This window comes from Oncorhynchus masou, chromosome 19, assembly GCF_036934945.1.
Source record: "Oncorhynchus masou masou isolate Uvic2021 chromosome 19, UVic_Omas_1.1, whole genome shotgun sequence".
NCBI classification, from domain to species: Eukaryota; Metazoa; Chordata; class Actinopteri; order Salmoniformes; family Salmonidae; genus Oncorhynchus; species Oncorhynchus masou.
Window position 1 is genome coordinate 26,218,413 of NC_088230.1, and position 23,529 is coordinate 26,241,941.

A 23,529-nucleotide genomic window follows, 5' to 3' on the forward strand; every position below is an offset into this window, starting at 1 on the left:
TCCAGACAAGCATTCAACCTTAAATCCTTTAGAATCAAATAGAGAGCTCTGCTTTCATGAGGCCAATATTTAAAAGTCTGACTGGAGAGTCCAAGAGCAGATTTTCTTGCGATACTTACCAACGCCTCATTCCACACACAGCTATAAAACTGTCAATGATTTCATCACACTGAAGCTTCTGAAGGAGGAAGCCAACTCCTCTGTCTGGGTCTAACAGGTAAAGACATTCCAGACCGCTTTATCTATAGAGAGTCAAAATGAAAGGTCCTGAGGGGGGTTAGTCAGTGTTGTATGCACCCCACCCAGGGTGAGAAAAGCTATGCATTACACCATTTGAATCTACAGAATGTCATGCATGGACACTTCAACACACAACTGAAGATGGATTGAAATGTTTTTCATTGACAAGGGACACTTTAGCACGGACATTTCAAATGTGAATAGGTGAAAAGGTCGTAATCGAAAGAAAACGTATGCCTATGCCCAAATTACTATTCTATGTATCAGGATAGAATGTGCTAGAAATAGTCAAAGAAGAGTCCTCTGCATTCTTTTGAGAGACCATTTCTTTGAGTTTAAAATGGTGGCTAAATGCACTATGGTAACATTTGAATGACTCCCTCCTGCCAGCTGAGAAATGAATAAAATTAAGCAGGGAGAACGTTTCTCCCCCTCTGCATTCTTGTGGGTCTCCATAAGAGGTCTGTTCAGCCAGATAGCCACACAAAAAGGCTGGCAGAGCAGGGCTACTCACAGGCAACTAGGCAACGGGGCTTTTGTGCCAACCTTTCAGGAACTCAGGACTCGGTTCAAAACTTTAAAAAAATGCCAAGCTTCCTTTGTTTTTCAGACCAGTTTTGAGAGCGAGGAGGCCCTGGGGACATGTTTTTTTCTTCAAAATCAGACGAACTGAAAAACAACTTCTTTTCATACAGGCATGTTTTACGACTGCTAGATTTAACCCTCTCCTCCCTCAGTGTAGTATTATCTATTCCTGGATTGGCAGCGAGGCATCTAGTGAATCTGAGGGAAAGTCAGGTCTTCAGGAGGTCTCCATCCACACCAATGGGAAGATGGGTGGGCTTGTCTTGGACACTGAGGTGATACAGGGGTCAAACTTATTAAAGGAGGCTGGTCATCACCAAACTAGCTTGAACACGTTGGAATGTCTTAGAATGCCGTTTATTCCTTAAACTGTCAAATAGCAACAACAAGAGGTAAGACAAAATACTCCAAAATACTCCCAAAAACTCTCTAAACCGTGAGTCACTGCCATGCATTAGCCTATGCTGTTGTTCTGACATCAGACATGTATCAAGACTCTAGGCTACATTTGTTTAGCGATAGAAGGAAACCTTGTGAAAGCGAAGAGCTGGGTGGCTGAAATTGTCCATACTTTGGGGATTTTGACCCACAGAAATGAACAAATGTCACATCTGATTAAACTATTGACCAAGTTCATGTCTACGCCAACTGTATGACTGTGTTATTACACAATGAAAGGAATCCTTCTTGAACTGATTGAAATTCTATTAAAAATAGTGCAATATGGGATGGTGAAGATACTACAGTGCCTTCAGAAAGTATTCATACCCACTGACATATTCATATGAGTTACAGCTGGAATTTAAAACGGATTAAATAGATGTCTTTTTCTCACCCATCTATAAACAATACCCCATAATGACAAAGTGAGAACATGTTTTTAGAAATGTTTGAAAATGTATTGAAAATGAAATACCTAACTTCCTAATTATTCACACCCTTGGGTCAATAAATACATGTTAGAATCACCGACTGTATGTAGCAGCCTACAGACCTAAATATACTACATAGTGAAAAAGTCTCAAGTTTTAACACTACTAGCTATATATTTTCCTGCTCTTAATCATCAATGCAACTTTGTCAGAATTAAAGGGTCAGTTGTCAGCTGCCAAGAAGTGCGAAAACTACACACCTGAGTAAGTGCACAGTACTTGATATTCATGAAGCATGTCAGGAATTCTGCTGCTCAAAGGTTATCTCAGTTCTAGACTCCACTGAAGTTGTTGGTAAGTGTGAGGATTTCAGGACTGTTGTATGACAATTGTTGGAGGTTTTAAGAATATCGAACAAAAATGTAGGATCAATATAGCTGCGAGCAGTAAGGAAACAGGGTACTGGCTTATGAGCAGGCTGAAAGAGACAGTTGAAAGGAAGCAACTCTCTGTCGCTGCCAACACCCCTAATATTGGTGTAACTATGAAAGAAGGGTCGTTTTTACCCATGTTCAAAACAGCTGACATGAACTAGATAAGTGAAACTAGTGTTGCTATGGCATCACAACACCCAACTTCTACTACTATTACATTACACGGTGTGCTTTTAAACGTCACAAACCCCACAAACACTATTCTTGTTGACAGAAACAAAGGATTTCCCAGGGGGGGCACAATATTTTCAGACACCTGGCAACAGAAACAGTATGGGGAGCCAGCCAACGCTGCAGGGCCTTCATTTACTGGAGAGTGAGTCAGGGTGATGCTCACCTCCACCTGAGACATGCACATAGCAGAGCACAGGATAGAGCCGTTCCAAACAACAACATTACATCCACACAATGTGACATAGAACCAACATGCTACAATGAACATACAATTGTGCTCTTAGATTTCTAAGCTGCCGGCGGTTGTCTAACATTCCCTTTAGTGAGGGCATTTTCTCCCTTCATTTGTTTAAGCTCACATCCATCCACCTCATCACAACAAGAGTATGTATTTCTTTAGCACGCTCTGGGGCATAGCCTAGCCTCACACAGGGAGTTAACCTTTCGTGTTCTGGACCAGCTGTACCTCTACTGTACCAGAGATGATCTCTCTCTACTCTTACATAAACCTTCCAGAGCTAGCGCCCGTGGGGACACAGGAGGTTACATAAGAAGCCATACAGCCACAGAAAGATGAGATGAGTCTCTGGATTGGAAGAGAAGACCATGCTTGTCTGTGTCAGGGTATCTGCTAGAGCAGTTTCACTAACTCAGTGAGCTGCCGGGCCGGCCGGGCCCCCTTTGGGTCAAGCAGCTTTGTTGTCTGTAATGAAGTTAGCAGAGACAAGAGTCTGACCCCAAAAAATAGTGATCTATCGAATTATCTGGCATGCTGGAGGGGTGTTCCCCAGTGGGTTTTGGAACAGGGATCAGCGACGTGATTGGATGATGACTGAGAAGAGTGTTCAGTGCAGAGCGGGATTGGCTCCCCAGCCCTGGATTTAGTCAAACTCAGCCATCTGTCTTTCCCCACACCACCTCCAGCAGAGAGAGAGAGAGAGAGAAGAAAGAGAAGAGAGGAGAAAGAGAGCGAGAGAGCAAAAACCAGATTAAATCAAAACTTTGACCCGTTCACTAATCCCCAAATCTATTTCAGGGCCTTTAGCCCTGGTCCTTCCAGGGTTGGCGCCTCAGGAACCGTTGACATAGTTTAAGGAGTTAATTTCTGAGGGGAGGATCTTTTGATTGTTGTCATGGTGTCACTCAAAGTTGTATGGTAACAATCATGGTAAAAAAATTATCAAAATAATCACTCCGAGATCATATCAAATACTATCAAACGAAGCAATTCTGAATGTATATTTTGGGCATCTTGTGAGTGTAGCCTAAAAGGCGCTGCACGGCAAATCCGATGTCTGCATTTACGGTGATATGTCCTCTGCAGAAGTCATGGCATTCATACTTCTCGCGCCCCACATTGTTACAAAATTTGAGAGGTGCACGGCGATGCGGTACAAAGTGCAATTTGGCCTCTGTGTGCCTCTGAAGATCCCGCAATTGCATCATACCATCCATACGGATCCTCCAACCACATTTTCGGATAAAGCATAAATGGGCTCGAAGCCTTGATGCAGGGATGGGCAGGCCCTCAGATAAACCCCCCACCCCCCTTCGCCCCCTCCAAAAGATCAGCCGGTCTCAACATACTGTTGCGATTTAGAATACACCAGGTGCACTTTCTAAATGGTGTTGTGCATCAGCAGTTGTTATCTGGTTGTCAGTCACCGATAGTCAGTAAATTAGCCCATGTCAGCCTGCGAGCAACTGCAGTCCCTCATGATGAGTTCAGATTTTTGTGGTCCCGACCCCCATCAAAGTTGCCCATCCCTGCCTTGAGGCAAGAACATGCTCAAGGCTAGCTAGTGTGCTGTTGTTATTCTGAGGCCGTTGGACAGTGATAATGAAGCTGTTCTGTGTGTGATTGATGGCTGCCAGATGTGAGATTGGAGATAATGCTGGGGTCATGTTGTATGGCTCCTGAGTGGCGCAGCAGTCTAAAACACTGCATCTCAGTGCTTGAGGTGTCACTACAGACACCCTGGTTCGATTCCAGACTGTATCGCAACCGGCCGTGATTGGGAGTCCCATAGGGTGGAGCGCAATTGGCCCGGCGTCATCCTGTTAGGCCGTCATTGTAAATAAGAATTTGTTCTTAACTGACTTGCCTAGTTAAATAAAGGTTACACATGGCAGTAAAGCTATTTACCTCTACAATAGAACATCCCCCTTTAACACCCCTCAGATAACGATGGTATCTTGATAGAAAGGGTTCTAGGCTGACAGTTGGTCCTAATCCAAATTAAAGGCCAATGACTGAACTCCTAGTAAACTTCTAGTCTTATAACTATTTCCTTCCAGATACAAGGTCATAAGAAAACCTCCTTATCTTGGTCATCATATAGCACTTATAATCTCAACATCAAAGGTATTACCAGCAGACACTGACAATGAATAAGTGAGGTTTAGGATGTTGTCGTTACAAGACCTGCACTGCCACAGTAATACACACACGCACACTTCCAGCTGTGGGAAGCTACTGTACTGACCAAAGACTCAAGACTGGCCAATCAAGTCATCATAATCATCTGATTTGGATTCATTGTCCTGGACCACTGAACAGAAAAGGCCCCCTGTGTTAGTCAGATGGAGGCTTTCCTTTTAGTGCTTTAGTCTACAAAGATTTTCTTCACCCATGAGTTACATTAAATACACACTCTCTCTCACACACACACACACACACACACACACACACACACACACACACACACACACACACACACACACACACACACACACACACACACACACACACACACACACACACACACACACACACACACACACACACACACAGCTCTCTCTTTCGGTCTCCTCGCATACAGACACAAAGGCACAGACACACACACACACACGATAACAAGTGCACAGCAAGGGGGACTGCCAGCCTTTCCAGCCAGTCTCCAGCTGGAGAGGACTAATGAATGTTAATGTGTGAGCTGAGGGGCAGCCCACCCTGCTCCCCAGAATGGAACACTCACTCCCCTTGCTACCACTGCTTTGTTAACAGCTACTCTGTTCAGCCTGCCTCTGAAAGGAAGGACCAAACATCAATATTTTCTCTATTCTTCAGTTATCTGCGCTAAAACACTTAATGATAGCAGATTTGACTGTGCTGAAAGAGCAAGGAGCTGTGGGTAATGACAAGCATTTATTGTTTCAAGAAACCAATAGAGGTTTAGATCCCCTGCTAGGCAAAAGACTGAAGAAATCTTTCTTTATTGTGCCACCAGGCTATTCACTTGCTCCTTCAATGGCCCACTAGGCAGCTTGAGCTCCTATTAAATCCCAAGTAAAGACCAATTTACAAAATGATTTATGTCTGAAAGTGCACTTCTGTTTTACAATCTCCCCATTAGACTTGCATTCCCTAAAATGTCAATTAAAAAGACAAAACATCAAGCAGTAGTTGGCTAGTAGCCCATCATAAAATGGCTCTTTCCTTAGCACTTATCTTGTACGCTGATAATAGGCATTGTCTCACCACCTGGGAAGAAAAACCATAATCAATGTAAAAAATAATCTCTGGTTTCCTGATCTCATATGAGTTTAATGGGCCCCCTTCCATTATGAGTAATAATTTCCCCATTACACACCAGGTGCCCTACTGACCTCTAAATCACACTGGCCCCGCTAATCAGCTCCCCAGGGAACCCAGCAGAAGGCCAGGCAAGGGAGACATCTAGGCAACTCCTACACACACAGACTACATGCATGAACGCTTTCATGATAAGCACAAGACTGAATAGTGAAGTCAAGACACAAGGCCTATTCAGCACCCTCAGAAAAAAAAAATTCAAATCACTCATTCTGTATTAACATTGATTGGGATATTATTTACAGCTAAATGAAAACCATGTTATTTCCTCTGATATGAAATCCAGAAGAAAGCTATGATCCCTCTATGATGACTAATGTCAGAAGTTTAAGATGGTTGAGGGAAATTCTGAGTAGCCTCCTTACAGAGTGAGCAAAACTGCTCAAAGTAGTCATTGTGCAGAGAGTTATATGGTTTGTTTAAGTTTCAATCATTGTTTTTTTGTTTGACACACATTGTCAGTCTGTTACAGTGGAATGTCCCCTTTACATTTATATAAACGCTCTATTAAAGTGAGTTTTGTACAGCCTAGAGGGATTTCTGCTCATTATTTCCTTGTAACAGAGTAATTACCTTCGACCTGCAATTTATAATGATAAGACCCTTACTTACAAGCTCCTCTTACATTCCACTGATATGCAAAATTAGGTCATCTCAACGTGTTCCTTTGATATACCTCCTAGCTTCTTCAACTATCCACTCTATCTGAAACTTTCTCCCTTTCTCTCCACCCAATGTAAGATAGGGCATTCACGTTCTGAAATAGATCAACTATTTTATTCATTTGGATTTACATGACATAGTGGCAGGTAGGCTACCCATAGGCACGTGGAATTCTACTAGGGAGGCTAGGCAAGGGTGCTCTAGGAGCCAGACAAGGGTGGTCCCCTTCTGCATAAAACTGTTGAAAAGGCATACATTTCTGTCTCAAATTGTCAATAATACAAATGGCAAAAAAAATCTAATTTGATCGAAACAGCCTAGGCTACACAGGTCTCAGATTGAACATGATTAAAAAGAAACCAAATATTATATGTATTAATGAATTTCGAGAATAGAGAATACGATAGAAAAACCCACCATCAGCCTACACAAAACTGAAAAAGTAGCAGATATTAAGCTCATACCAAAATGTTCCCCGCGTAATTCCCCAGACGAACTCTCGGTCCGATTACAAATCCTTTGGATATAAACCCAATTCCAAGCACGAGACGCGGTGCGGGGTATGTGCGGGGTATTTAAAGGTAACAAGAAACTTGAGGCGACGTCGATGGCTCCGTTTATCCAGGCAGAGAGTAAAAACATAGGGTCCGCAGAGAGTAAAAACATAGGGTCCGCAGCGAGGCGCACTGAGTCCCAAGTAAACTCCGTCCGAGTATGTCTTGACACAACCGCCCGTTCAGTCCAATTTACATATCAATAGCTCGTGACAGCCTCTGTTAATGAGGTGAAATGAAGGAGCGCTGATACGATTCAACTGTTTGGAAAGAGACACAGTCCAGTCCGCGTCAACCAGCCTGTGGACAGCAACTGGCCAGTCACTTTATTTCCTACGAGAAAGTGAAAGGCAATCCCTGTCATTTCGATTGTATGCTCAACAGGCTCATCATGCTATGAAATTCCTTACTGTCTACACTCTACAACCCTAGTTCTTTATTAACCAGCCATTAACAACTGTTTCTCTGGGTCTGAAAGAGGGTATTTCATTAACCAACAATCAGTTTTACAAAATCCTACTGAACAAGCACCTAAATTAGGTAATTGGGGCATGCAAGATTATCCAAATCTGGATCATAATGTTTACTTGAACTACAAACTGAGGTAGCAGATTGTTACATGGGTGGCTTTCCAGCACATTTGACATTATCCTACACAAACACTAAATGATAGCCTATGTATTTAAATGTCTCTATACTGTATCATATATCGTATGATATCCAATTTCACAAGGGAATGAAATGAACATCTGTCGCTCAATAAGAAGTTGTTTACTAAACTCCCTACTCAGATGTGTGTATAGTAGGTTACTTCAGGAGCTCAGGGATGATCCCTGTCAGGGGTCAGTGAGGGGTTACAGCAGTAACAGGGCTTGGCCGAACTCTGGGGGATGTTTACATGTTGCCACACTGTCATCATGGCTTAATAATTCTCTCATTCCAGGTTCTATGTCTCACAGTCCCAGTTCAGAATTCCCGGAATAATATGTCTTAATTAATCTAGTTTTTATTTGAGAGTTTGTAAAGCGGTCTTGTGACTTTAAAACACTTATTTCATGAGCTGAAATAAAAGATGCTCAAAATGTTTCATATGTACAAAAAGCTTATTTCTCTCAAATGATGTGCACAAATGTGTTTACATCCCTGTTAGTGAGCATTTCTCATTTGCCAAGATAATCCATCCACCTGACAGGTGTAGCATATCAATACACTAATTGCTGAGACAATCCTAATACTTTGAAGATGCTTCCTTTTCTTAGCTCTTGTCCTTTACCCTCATTGCCTGTTAGTTGTTGCCTATTGTGTAATTTTGATTAGTGAGAATGAGTGATAGTAAATGAGGTGAGAACGTATTGAAATCTACCACAGTTTATTTTCACAAGTGTAGAGAGGAGTAGGCAGGAGGCAGTCACAGGTTTAGAACTACTGAGTTTATTAACCTCTTTGAACTCTAGGGGCAGTATTTCATTTTTGGATAAAAAACGTTCCCGTTTTAAACAAGATATTTTGTCACGAAAAGATGCTCGACTATGCATATAATTGACAGCTTTGGAAAGAAAACACTCTGACATTTCCAAAACTGCAAAGATATTATCTGTGAGTGCCACAGAACTGATGCTACAGGCGCAACCAAGATGAAGCGCTGCTTTCCAATGTCTCCTTATATGGCTGTGAATGCGCCAGGAATGAGCCCACAATTTCTGCCGTTTCCCCAAGGTGTCTGCAGCATTGTGACGTATTTGTAGGCATATCATTGGAAGATTGACCATAAGAGACCACATTTACCAGGTGTCCGCCCGGTGTCCTGCGTCGAAATTGGTGCGTAAACCTCAGCTGCAAGTATTTTTCCATGTAATTCAGAGAAGAAAGCAGACTTCCACGAACGATATATCAATGAAGAGATATGTGAAAAACACCTTGAGGATTGATTCTAAACAACGTTTGCCATGTTTCAGTCGATATTATGGAGTTAATTTGGAAAAAAAGTTCGGTGTTTTGGTGACTGAATTTTTGGGGTTTTTTGGTAGCCACGGAGCGATTTCTCCTACACAAAGAATCTTTCAGGAAAAACTGAACATTTGCTATCTAACTGAGAGTCTCCTCATTGAAAACATCTGAAGTTCTTCAAAGGTAAATGATTTTATTTGAATGCTTTTCTTGTTTTTGTGAAAATGTTGCTGGCTGAATTCTAGGCTTGTAGCTATGCTAGCTATCAATACTCTTACACAAATGCTTGTTTAGCTATGGTTGAAAAGCATATTTAGAAAATCTGAGATGACAGTGTTGTTAACTAAAGTCTAAGCTTGAGAGCAAATATATTTAATTCATTTCATTTGCGATTTTCATGAATAGTTAATGTTGCGTTATGCTAATAAGCTTGAGGCTATAAATAGGATCCCGGATCCGGGATTGCTCGTCGCATGAAGTTAAAGCACAATATATGTAAAAACGGGACGAAACCAAAAGTGCAAAATAAAGTACTCAAAGCAACATTTACAATGACGACAAATACAAATGACAGAGGGAGTACTCAGCCTTGTCTCAGGATGGTAAGTTGGTGGTTGAAGATATCCCTCTAGTGGTGTGGGGGCTGTGCTTTTGCAAAGTGGGTGGGGTTATATCCTTCCGATTTGGCCCTGTCCGGGGGTGTCCTCGGATGGGGCCACAGTGTCTCCTGACCCCTCCTGTCTCAGCCTCCAGTATTTATGCTGCAGTAGTTTATGTGTCGGGGGGCTAGGGTCAGTTTGTTATATCTGGAGTACTTCTCCTGTCCTATTCGGTGTCCTGTGTGAATCTAATTCTCTCCTTCTCTCTTTCTTTCTCTCTCGGAGGACCTGAGCCCTAGGACCAGGACTACCTGACATGATAACTCCTTGCTGTCCCCAGTCCACCTGGCCGTGCTGCTGCTCCAGTTTCAACTGTTCTGCCTTATTATTATTCGACCATGCTGGTCATTTATGAACATTTGAACATCTTGGCCATGTTCTGTTATAATCTCCACCCGGCACAACCAGAAGAGGACTGGCCACCCCACATAGCCTGGTTCCTCTCTAGGTTTCTTCCTAGGTTTTGGCCTTTCTAGGGAGTTTTTCCTAGCCATCGTGCTTCTACACCTGCATTGCTTGCTGTTTGGGGTTTTAGGCTGGGTTTCTGTACAGCACTTTGAGATATCAGCTGATGTACGAAGGGCTATATAAATACATTTGATTTGATTTGATTTGAGTGTATATACAGTGATAGAGTGGGGATTGGAACCAGATGTTTGTAATGATGACGAGACAAGTCCGGGGTTGATGAGTGAAGAGCGTTTGCCAGCAGCAGGTTCGGCAGCAGCCAGAAGGCCAGCGATCCCGAACACCTGAGCTGGACAGGAGGGGGAGCCAAAGCGAACGCTGGTGTGACAGTTACAGATACACACACCCCCTCCCCAAGGCGCTGCTCCAGCAACGGGGCGCCGCTGACCTTGGGGACGACCCTGGAGACGCGGTGCGGGTTGGTCGGGACAACACCTGTGGAAGTCCCGAATGAGAGAGGGGTCCAAGATGTCCCGCACCGGAACCCGGCACAGCTCTTCGGGACCGTACCCATCCCAGTCGACCAGGTACACCATGCCGTGAGTCCAACAGGCTGCGGATAGAGTATGCAGGGAACCCCACGGCATCCAAGGGAGGGGGAGGTGCGTTGTGGGGTCCAGCACTAGCCAAGGGACCAGCTGGCACCAGCCTGAGGAGAGATACATGAAATGAGGGTGAGATAAGGTAATTGACGGGGGAGCTGTAATCTGTACGTCACCTCATTGACTCTCCTCAGGACTTTGAACAGACCCACAAACAGGTAGGCGGAGGGGCAGGTCCTTTGTAGAAAGCTAGACCCTGTCACCAGGGTGAAAGACCGGGGCCACACTGCGGTGACGATCGGCCTACGCCTTCTACCGGGTGTGTGCGGTGTTCCAATGCGGGACAGGGGAATAATGGGTGTCACTCTCCGATCCTCTGTGTCATGCACGCTGGACAACGCATCGGCCTTGACATTCATAGATCCCGGCCAGTTGGGGAGGGTAAAGCCATACCTGGTGAAGAATAGGGCCCACCTGGCATGACGCGGGTTCAGCCTCGTCACTGCTTGAATATACTCTAGGTTCCAGTGGTCCGTCCAAACAAGGAATGGTTGTTGAGCAACCACCAGCCAGTGCCGCCATGTTTTCAGAGCATTCTTGACGGTCAGCAACTCACGATCCCCCACATCGTAATTTAGCTCCGCGGGAGACAGCTTCTACTCACGGAAGGTGCATGGATGGAGTTTAGGCGGCAATGCGTTGGGAAAGAACAGCTCCTACTCCAACCTCGGAGGCGTTCACCTCCATAATGAAGGGCAGAGACGGGTGAGGAGGAGCCAGAACAGGTGTGTTCGTAAAATGTTTGTTGAGCACACGGAAGGCTTCGTTGGCCTCAGTCCAGCGCAGGTGTCTAGGACCTCTCTTCAGGAGGGAGGTGAGAAGGGCCCCCACTGTGCTGAAACCCCTAATGAAGCACCTGAAATAGTTGGAAAAACCTAGGAAGCACTGCACCGCCTTTATGTTGGATGGAACAGGCCACGACCGTACTGCACTGACCCTATTCTCTTCCGTCTCCACTCCCACGGTGGATATCCGATGGCCCAGGAAGGAGACCGCCTACTGAAAGAAAAGGCACTTCTCCACCTTGGCATACAGGTGATGCCCTATCAGCCTATCCAAAACAGACCTGACATGAGACATGTTGGTCATGTGTAGTGGGGTATACCAAGATGCTGTCAATGTACACCACTACACAGCGACCCAACATGTCTCTAAACACCTCATTAATGAAGGATTAAAACACAGAGTGTGCATTTGACAGGCCGTAGGTCATTACCCTGTATTCATAGTGCCTGGTGCTGGTACTAAAGGCGGTCTTCCATTCATCCCCTGTGATGCGCACCAGGTTGTAGACTGTCAGGACCCGGTTTCGAACCTGGGTCTCCGGAGTGAGAAACAGTCACTTAACCAACTGAGCCACGAATAGACAGCAGAACCCAGAAGATGAGGCAGACACAGCAGTACTTAAGACGGTGTATTTAATAAAGAAAAAATCCTAAAATACAAAAAATGGCAAATCCAAAAGGTGGTAGGAAAAACACAAAAAGACCTCAAAAGAAACTCACCAAAAAATAAACAAAAACAAAAAACAGAATACCACAAGAACTTCACCCGGAATCGACAAGAGCACACAGAACACTAGGGCAGGGTGCTAACATACAAACACAGAGCACAGAACTGAGGGAAACAAAGGGATTAAATACAATCAGGGGAAACGAGACACAGGTGCAAACAATAATGGGGATCAAGGGAAAAACACAGGGACAAAAAGCACAATGGGGACATCTACTGACAAAAACCCGGAACAACCCTGGCCAAATCCTGACAGAATCCCCCCTAGGAACGGCTCCTGACGTTCCTACCAGCTCTCAGGGTGGAGGACCCTGAACTGACGAATGAGGTCAGGGTCCAGGATGTCTTTGGCAGGAACCCAGGAGCGCTCCTCAGGACCGTAGCCTTCCCAGTCCACCAGATACTGCCAGGACCGCTGCACCTGGCGGGAATCCAGTATCCGGTGGACGGTATAAGCCGGCTGGCCTCCAATGACACGAGGCGGAGGGGGAGGTCTGTCTGCCGGGACAAGGGGAGAAAAAACAACAGGTTTTAACAATGACACATGAAATGTGGGATTAATCTTAAGGGATCTGGGTAAGTGTAGGCGATAAGAAACTGGGTTAACTCTCCTGGCAACCTTGAAGGGACCGATGTATTTTTGGGACAGCTTGCGAGACTCCACCCGTAGAGGTAAGTCTCTTGTGGAAAGCCAGACTCTCTGGCCGGGGCGCAGGGTAGGCCCGGGACGGCGACGTCTGTTGGCTTGTTGTTGATACCTCTGTGAGGAACGCATCAGATTAAGACGGGTCTTCCTCCACATAAGCCGACAGCGTCTGACGAACCTCAAGGCTGAAGGCACTCTGACTTCTGCCTCCTGGTCCGGGAACAATGGAGGAGCATAGCCAAACTGACACTCGTGCGGGGACATACCAGTGGAGGAGGAGCGCAAGGTGTTGTGCGCGTATTCGGCCCAAACAATAAAGGATGACCATGTGGACGGGTTGTCACGAGTCATACATCGGAGGGTGGTTTCCAGCTCTTGATTCATCCTCTCTGTTTGGCCGTTGGACTCCGGATGGTACCCTGAAGATAGACTGGCAGAAGCCCCCATGAGTTGGCAGAAGGCCTTCCAAAACCTTGAGGCGAACTGGGGACCTCTGTCAGAAACCACATCTTGAGGAATGCCGAAGACTCGGAACACATGATTAATTACCAACTCAGCCGTTTCCTTGGCAGAAGGTAACTTAGTCAGAGGGACGAACCTGGCCGCCTTTGAAAACCTGTCGATTATGACTAGGATAGTAGTATTGCCATGGGATGGAGGAAGTCCAGTAATAAAGTCCAATGAGATATGGGACCAGGGTATGTGGGGAACAGGTAAAGGGTGAAGGAGTCCTTGAGGGCGGAGGTGAGAAGATTTGCCCTGGCAGCACACGGGGCAGGCATTGACGAAAGTGGCAACGTCTTCTCTTATGGTAGGCCACCAGAACTTACGCTGGATGAACTCCAAGGTGCGACCTACGCCCGGATGACAGGTGAGGCGAGAGGAGTGCCCCCACAGAAGGACCTGAGTCCTCACTGCCTTGGGAACAAACAACCGATTGGCAGGGCCTCCTTTAGGGTCCGGTTCGCTAGCTTGAGCACGTCTCACGGTATCCTCAACTTGCCACGAGATCGGAGCCACAATCTTAGCAGCAGGAAGGACAGGCATGTCCGTGTCATCTCGAATGGCAGGAGCGTAGACTCGGGACAGGGCATCCGGTTTGAGATTCTTCGACCCGGGCCGATAGGTGAGGATAAACTGGAATCGATTGAAGAAAAGAGACCATCTAGCTTGTCTAGAGTTCAATCGCTTCGCCTGCTGGATATACTCCAGATTTTTGTGGTCCGTAAGCACTTGAAACGGGTGAGAAGCCCCCTCGAGCCAGTGTCTCCATTCCTTCAATGCCATCTTAACCGCTAGGAGTTCACGATCCCCACATCGTAGTTCCTCTCAGTCGGGGTAAGCCGGTGTGAGAAGAAAGCGCACGGATGAAGCTTCTTGTCTTCACCCCTCTGAGACAGGACAGCTCCAACACCAACCTCTGATGCGTCTACCTCCACCACAAATGGTTCATCCATAGTCGGTAGTATCAGGATGGGAGCAGAGAGGACGCGCTGCTTGAGTCCTTGGAAGGCCGTCTCAGCTTCTCTTCCCCACACAAACCTTGCATTGCCACCTTTGGTTAAAGCTGAGAGAGGAGCTGCCACCAAACTGAAGTTCTTGATGAACTTGCGGTAAAAGTTTGTGAAGCCCAGGAAACGCTGAACATCCTTAACGGATTTGGGGTGGGCCAATCCGCTACCGCCCCTACCTTCCTAGGGTCCATTTGGACTCGACCGGGTTCCACTACAAATCCCAGGAATTGTACTCGGGATGAATGGAATTCACATTTTTCCGGCTTAACGTACAGATGGCTGTCCAGGAGGCGTTTGAGTACTTGTCTGACATGCTTAGTGTGTTCTTGAAGGGAGCTCGAAAAGATGAGGATGTCATCCAAGTAAACGAACACAAATATGTTAAGCATATCCCTAAGCACATCGTTTATGAGCGCTTGGAACACCGCTGGGGCGTTGGTCAGGCCGAAGGGCATCACCAAGTATTCATAGTGACCAGTAGGCGTGTTGAAAGCGGTCTTCCACTCGTCACCAGGTCTGATCCGCACAAGATGGTATGCGTTCCGCAGGTCAAGCTTAGTGAAAACAACTGCTTCCTGGAGCAGCTCGAAGGCTGTGGCCATAAGGGGTAGCGGGTAACGGTTACGGACGGTTATGTCATTGAGTCCCCGGTAGTCGATGCAAGGACGTAATCCACCATCTTTCTTGGCCACAAAGAAAAACCCTGCTCCCGCCGGGGAGGTTGATGGACGCATGAGGCCTGCTTCCAGAGAGTCCTTGATGTAGGTATCCATAGCAGCTCGTTCGGGTGGAGATAGGGAAAAGATCCGACCCCTGGGGGCAAGTGCCCGGAAACAGGTCGATGGGGCAATCGTAAGATCTATGGGGTGGTAGCATGGTGGCCCTCTGTTTGCTAAACACCAGTTTGAGGTCATGGTAACACTCGGGAACTCGGGTCAGGTCGATGGATTCTAAAGACTCGGGAGTAGAACTCGGGGAATTCTGGAAAATACAAGTAGCTTGGCACGTAGGACCCCACTGCTTGATAGTGCCCACAGACCAGTCGATGTGAGGGTTATGGCTGTGAAGCCAGGGGTATCCAAGGACGAGAGGGAACTCGGAACAGGAGATCAAATGAAAGTTCATCAATTCCTGGTGTTGTGAAACTGAAAGTCTCAAGGAGGTAGTGACATGAGTGACAAGTCCAGATCCCAAAGGGCTTCCATCCAATGTAGTAACCCTCATGGGGTCACTTAGAGGTTCAGAGGGAACGCCATTCTCCTTCGCCCAGACACCATCCATGAAGTTACCTGCGGCTCCAGAGTCTACCAAGGCTTGAAGGTGAAGCTTGTGGTTGTCCCAGGAGAGGGTGACTGGAATGAGCAGACGGGAGTTGGACGGATGGGAGGAGGTTATGTTTCCCGTTACAGTTCCCCCGGTCTGTACGGGACAGAGCGTTTCCCTGGAGCCCGGGACACGTGGAACGGAAATGGCCCGGTTTGCCGCAATATAGACAGCGTCGCTCCCTCATCCGGCGGTCTCTCTCAGCCTGGGAGATGCGTCCAATCTGCATGGGTTCCGGTGGAGCCAGCGATGATAAAGGTGGGGACTCGGAGCTGGGACTGATAGGGGCTAGAGGTCTACGGTTGAGTTCTCTCTCTCTCAGACGCTGGTCAATGCGTGAGGCCAACTTGATCAGGGACTCGAGATTGTCCGGTGGTTCCCGAGTGGCCAGTTCATCTTGGATAGTGTCGGAAAGGCCTTTCAGAAAGCACACCGTGAGCGCCTCGTTGTTCCAGCCACTCGCTGCTGCCACCGTGCGGAACTGGATGGCATAGTCCGTCACGCTGCGCCAACCTTGATGGAGAGTCAGGAGCTGTTTGGCTGAGTCAGAACCACTGCTTGGGCCTTGAAACACTCGTTTGAATTCCTCAGCAAAGGCAGAGTAGCTGGCACAGCAGGAACTATGGGCATCCCACACAGCAGTAGCCCAGGCCAGGGCTTTTTCCGACAGCAGGGTAATGATATATGCGATCTTAGACCGGTCGGTGGGAAACGACGAAGGTTGCAGCTCAAAGGAGAGAGAACATTGAGTGAGAAAGCCTTTACAAGCACTTGGATCACCTGAGAACCGTTGGGGAGGTGGAAGACGAGGTTCAGCCAGGGGGTTAACTGCCATGGGTACGTGAACCTGAGGTACTGGGACGGGAACCGTTGCCGGGGTAAGTCGATCAGATATCTGCTTTATGGAAGTCAGCATCTCCGACAGAAGATGAGAATGTCTAGCCATTAAGGCCTCTTGCTGAACCAGGGCGGCTTCGTGGCGTTGGACAGTCTCCTGGTGGTGGGACAGCGTGGCAAAAGGTCCTGGGAACTGGCTGCCTCTGGGTTCATTTTTGGCTCTGTGTTTCTGTCAGGACCCGGTTTCGAACCTGGGTCTCCGGAGTGAGAAACAGTCACTTAACCAACTGAGCCACGAATAGACAGCAAAACCCAGAAGATGAGGCAGACACAGCAGTACTTAAGACGGTGTATTTAATAAAGAAAAAATCCTAAAATACAAAAAATGGCAAATCCAAAAGGTGGTAGGAAAAACACAAAAAGACCTCAAAAGAAACTCACCAAAAAATAAACAAAAACAAAAAACAGAATACCACAAGAACTTCACCCGGAATCGACAAGAGCACACAGAACACTAGGGCAGGGTGCTAACATACAAACACAGAGCACAGAACTGAGGGAAACAAAGGGATTAAATACAATCAGGGGAAACGAGACACAGGTGCAAACAATAATGGGGATCAAGGGAAAAACACAGGGACAAAAAGCACAATGGGGACATCTACTGACAAAAACCCGGAACAACCCTGGCCAAATCCTGACAGTAGACACTGCGCAAATGCAATTTGGTAAAGTACTGAGCACTGTGCACAGTGGGTATGAGAGACAGGGGATAACTGACTTTAACAGTTGCCTTATTCAGTGTCCGGTAATCGATACAGGGGCGGAGACCTCTGTCCTTCATGAAAAAGAGCTGGAGGAGGCCGGAGAGGTGGACGGACTGAGGAATCCTTGGGCCAGTGTCTCCTGGACATAGACCTCCATGGCTTCGGTCTCTGCATGCGAGAGAGGGTATATGTGCCCTGCGGGAGGGTAGAACCAGGCAGTAGGTCAATAGTGCAGTCCAATGGGCGATGAGGGGGAAGGCACGTGGCACGAGTCTTCGAAAAAGCCACCTGCAGGTCGCGGTATTCCACTGGGAAAGGGATGTGGGTGGCCTGGTCCGGACTTACCACGGAGGTGGCACAGATAGACAGAGACACCGCCCCTGACACTCCTGCGACCAACCCAACAACCTCCTCTCTGTCCACGATATCCTGGGATTATACAACTGTAACCAGGGGAAACCTAAAACTATGGGTTGTGCAGGAGAGTCTAAGATGAGGAAAGTGATGCATTCATGGTGGTTGTGAGCAACTGTGAGGGAAATGGGAATTGTGTACTGGCACACCAGTCCTGTTCCTAGGGGACGGTTGTCGAGGGCATGGACTGGGATAGGGGGTTGTAAAGGGACTAGCAGAATGCATAATGATGAGGCTACTGACCAGCCTAAGAAAGTGCCTGCAGAACCTGAGTCCACTAGGGCAGGACAAAGTGTGGTGAGTGGATGCAGCCACCTTCCGGAAATCCAAAGCGTACTCAGACACTGTCTTGGACCCTTGGCGTAGACGGAGGAGATGCTCACCTCCCTCTCGGCCCTCTGTAGAGTGGTCAAAAACAGCATGGAAGAGTTGGGTGAAGCACTCATAGGACTGCACTTCTGGACTGTCCCTCTCCCAGATGGCGTGTGCCCACTCCAGAGCCCGGTCTGTCAGCACCGAGATCAGCAATGCCACCTTGTCCCTAACGGAGTCCGTACCGACAAGATGGGCAAGGTGGAGGTCACACTGCAGAAGAAACCCCCTACAGTGAGCTGGGGTGCCGTCAAACCACTCCGTGAGGGGCAGGTGGACTTTGCTGATTGGACCGGGTAATGTAGATGGTGATGGGGTGGCTGGATCGACCGCGAGGAGCTGGGAAGGTGGTTGTGTAGCCTGCAGCTGGTGTACGATCTGGAGCACCTTGTCAATGGCAGTCCTGTGGTGCTCCAGGCATGAGTCGTGCCCACCTTCTTGGACTCATCTGTATAGCGGAGAGGTCGGGATGTCCAGCTGGACAGGAGGGGTAGCCAAAGCGAAGGCTGGTGTGACACTGAGCATAGAGAGGGAGGTGTTCCCTTAGCCGCTTCAGAGATGAGAAATTAGGGATTCATTTTATACACTAAATAAAAACATAAACACAACATGTAAAGTGTTGGTCCCATGTTTCATGAGCTGAAATAAAAGTTCCCAGAAATGTTCCATCAGCACAAAAAGCATATTTTTCTCAAATGTTTTGCACAAATTTGTTTGCAGCCCTGTTAATGAGCATTTCTCCTTTGCCAAGATAATCCATCCACCTGACAGGTGTGGTTTATCAAGAAGCTGATTAAACATGTTAACGTTGCCCCATGGCGGCTGTGGGGTTATGGTATGGGCAGGAATATAGTAAGCTACGGACAATGAACACAATTGCATCTTATCGATGGAAATTGGAATGCACAGAGATACCAAGAATAAACCCTGAGGTCCATTGTCATGCCATTCATCCGCCGCCATCACCGCCCCATCCGCCGCCAATACCGCCCCAAGGATCTGTACACAATTCTTGGAGGCTGAAAATCTTCCAGTTCTTACATGGTCTGCATACTCACCAGAACTTTCACCCATTGAGAATGTTTTGGATTCTCTGGATCGACGTGTACGACAACGTGTTCTAGTTCCCACCAATATCCACCAACTTCGCATAGCCATTGATGAGGAATGTGACAACAGCCTGATGAACTCTATGCAAAGGAGATGTGTCATGCTGCATGTGTGGCAAATAGAGGTCACACTAGATATGGACTGGTTTTCTGAACCACACACCTACCTTTTTTTAAGGTAGCTGTGACCAACAGATGCACATCTGTATTCCCATTCATGTGAAATCGGTTGATTTCCTTATATGAACTGTAACTGAATAAAATCTTTGAAATTGTTGCATGTATATTTTTGTTCAGTGTAAATCCATTTGAATCCCACTTTGAAACAAAATTCAGGGACGTGAATACTTTCTGAAGGCACTGTATGTGATGATTTATGTGAGTGACGTGACGCTTGCTAAATAAATACCAGAGGAAAGTGGAAAGCTCGCCTTGAGCGTTGTGCGTTGCGCCCGGCCCACGTGACCTGGAATTCCGTGAATCTGATTGATCAAGACATGCAAAGTGCTTGCAGCAGCCCTCCGATGTAAAAGACAGTGAAATAGTAGCGAGTTGACAAATCATTAGGCAAATGTGTCTAAAAAACAGCACTTTGTCCCTCTTTAACGCTTTGCGTCAGTATATTTTATTAAACTAAATCAAAAGTGGTGTGGCGCTGCAACACCTGATTGAAAAGTGCTGTGGCAAATGCTGCCTTTCCACATGATTTCCTGCAGCCCTGGATATCGGTGTCTGAAAACCGGGATGTCTCATTTCTCCATGCTTTTTTGTTATGTCTTTACATACTGGAAGATTAAGACAATGGCTTCCTTGAGAACGCAATTTGATATTGAAGGAAATACTTACTTTGATCAAGAAAAGAAAGCACACTTTACTGTAATCACATTTCTACAGACACAACTATTATAATCCCATGAAATTGTTCAATAACATGATGATTTTGCCTTCTAAATAATGGTTGATCAAAAATGACTGCAAAGTCCTCAAAAGTGGCCAAACATTTACATTAGACCTCGCCACATGAGTGAGAATCTGGACCTTTGTGTACTGCTGCTGTGTGGTCCAAAGGGCTTCATCTGATCTAACCACAAAGACATGAGCCACAACCAAACCTGATAAATGGGTCTGTCAAACTAGTTATTTTATTTCCAAAGAGAAGTAAAATATGTGTAGATTTTCACAAGGTAAAAATAGACCAATAAGAGGTTGAGAAAGTATCAGTGAGGAACTTGAAAATCACCTGGAGACGTTTTGTACCAGTTAACTTCAAATTTACATGGAGATGTCGTATTAAAAAAAAAATCATAATTATACTATTCATCAATTCACTGGTATTTAATTTCTGTTTTTTTTGTCAGACAAAATAGACCTTCCTTACATTTAAAAATAAAGTTAACTTCAATCAAACAGCTTAGTGGCCGGAAAACCACCCAAACCCTCTTCACTCAAGTGTCACAATACAATGTAGGCTTACGTTGCCAGTGATTTGTCTTCTGAGCAGTGGCAAATCTATCAACATGGTATGAACATGGTTCCCCACATACTGTCAGGGGTCTTCCTACAGCACAAGCCCAGCATTCCCCTTGAGGAGGATGAGTAATGGTCTGTGTCCCAAATGGTCCTGGTCAAAACTAGTGCACTGTATAGTGTGTCATGACTCATTTGGAACCAAGGTTATTATAGTAAACAAAAACTGAAACTATCATAAAAACAAAAATTGGAAAAACAATTTAAGTTAAAGCACTGAGGCATTGAAGCAGAGAACATTAAAATAATAATTTAAAATAATTTGGGAATCGTCCAAAGTGATATGCTACTACGCCAAGTCTTCCCAGAACCACCAGTCCAAAGCTTTAAGAGATGTCCAACCCTAAATGACATATTAGTCCACAGCTATCTTCCTGGTGACTCTCAAAAAACTTGACGAGAGCACAAACCCAGGGGCTCTTTTAAATGCAACCAGTGCAACCATGACAGAAATATTGCACAGAAAAGGTATTTTTTTGACACAGCTTCTAAAATGGAGTACCAAGTCAAGCATTTAATTAACTGCAAAACCACTTATGTCATCTACAGATTGTAATATCCACAGTGCAAGGTGTTCTACATTAGAAGGATAAAGAGATGCCTTCAAGACCGCTTAGCAGAACACAAGTACGCCATACGGGTAGGCAATGAAGACTACCCCATGGCAAGGCACTACAAGTCCTTACACCATGGTGACCCTACCTCCATACAAGGAGGATCATGTTCTGGCCTCAATTAGAAAATGGGACCATCTTAAACAGCTAAACCAAAGGGAACGTTTGGGATTTACAAACTACAGGCCACTAAGTACCTTGTGAAAAATCCATATCTTAATTTAAACCATTTCCTGTAGGGTTGTGAGAGGTCACTGTTGTCATCTAGAGGACTCTGCTATGTTTAGACTGTTATGGTCCATGTTTGCTGTGTTCTAGTGTACTATAAAATAGATGACTCTCCGATTCTTACCACCTTGCACAGTCATATTCAACATTATAACTACCTTTCTAGAGTTTCTAATATTTCTAGCCTTGCTTAGCATTTGATAAAATATCTACAGTATTTCTCATTTTAAATGGGTATATTATTGCTTACTAGGTGCTGTCCAATGAATTCGGTAACCCCTCCCTCTTCAAATCAGGGTTGATTGGAAAAGCTGTTCAAAAGAGGACATTGTATTAATATATCTTTGTACTTCCCGACAAAGGTCATGCAGCCAAAACGTGTTAGAGTTTTTAAGCCAGTCGCTGTCTGATGTGGTGCCATGCCTTTTCAACCTTGAGGCAAACTTACAGTCAACTACTGTTGCAAAACAGTTGAAGACACTGTGTGAGCGCTTTGCATGCATACAGAATCTTCTGGCTGCTAACTGTGTTCCAACCCCTGCAGCAGCTTGCCTGATGGACCCAAGTGTGTCTCTGGCACTTCACTCAACAGTGATGGAGCCACTGATTAGGGAAGCAGTTTTGTACTTCAGCAAATCAGAGTACTGTCGTGGTGTAGCGGTACCCCGGGAAGATTCCAGCACGATGAATCCAGCAATCATCTTGACCACAGTGCTTCAGAATTATAGCTTCCTCGCATCAAAGATTTTGTTTGAGGTCACTGTCTAGACGTAGGGTCAACCTAGCAGGGCATTAAGTACCTGAGTGAGCTGCAGAAATACCTGGAAGAGGTAAAGTGGGGCATGATTACATAGTCACCTCTCCACTTCTGGCAGGCAAGTATTTGTGCTCTATGGCACTGGATCTGGTTCCTGACCCTGCATCCCAAGATATCGTGGAGAGAATATTCTCTGTGGACAACTGTCATCAGGCTTCTTGACGATAAATTGTGTTCGGTTGAACAGAACACACACAAGCTGCCTAGCTGTGAACTGATAGATTTGTGAAAAATGTTGAATTGCTTATGTTTTTGCTGCAGCTATTTTTATGAACCCTATTTGGAGGGGTTAGTCAGTGATACATAAACATAACGTCAAATGTGCCATGACTTAATTTGTTGTTTTTTCCTTACTCTTTCTGTGAAAGGTATTTGATTATTCTTACTTCTATTAAAGTTAAAAAATCTTTGTGATTGGTTAAAACATGGGCAAGATAGTTTCCGTCCAACATATTTCTTCAAATAAAATTGTATGTCACATGAGTCAAACACAACTGGTGTAGACTTCACCATGAAATGCTCGCTTCTGTCACGATCGTAGTAAAGAGGAGACCAAGATGCGGCGTGGTAAGTGTTCGTCATTTTAAGCTCCGCCTTATCTCAGTTCACTGGTCACGATAACAACACTCACCCGTAGCACGCGCTCCAGCAGGTATATCTCACTGGTCATCCCCAAAGCCAACACCTAGTTTGGCCGCCTTTCCTTCCAGTTCTCTGCCGCCAATGACTGGAACGAATTGCAAAAATCACTGAAGCTAGAGACTTATATTTCCCTCACTAACTTTAAACATCAGCTACATGAATCTGAGCAGCTAAACGATCTCCGCAGCTGTACATAGCCCATCTGTAAATAGCCCACCCAATCTACCTACCTCATCCCCATATTTTTTAAATGTACTTTTCTGCTCTTTTGTACACCAGTACTTCTACTTGTACATCACCATCTGCACATCTATCACTCCATTGTTAATTTGCTAAATTGTAATTACTTTGCAA

At 45.8% G+C, this 23,529-nt stretch overlaps 1 protein-coding gene across 2 annotated transcripts in view; it reads right to left on the bottom strand.

Moving 5' to 3' along the window:
• The window catches only part of LOC135506067 (ankyrin repeat domain-containing protein 6-like), a 32,512-nt gene extending 25,022 nt beyond the window's left edge, over positions 1–7,490 (bottom strand). For both annotated transcript variants that reach the window (XM_064925453.1, XM_064925451.1), the window contains exon 1: positions 7,088–7,490. The gene's annotated coding sequence lies outside the window, so the exon portion shown is untranslated. The remainder of the gene's footprint in view (positions 1–7,087) is intronic.
• Positions 7,491–23,529: the final 16,039 nt, after the last annotated feature.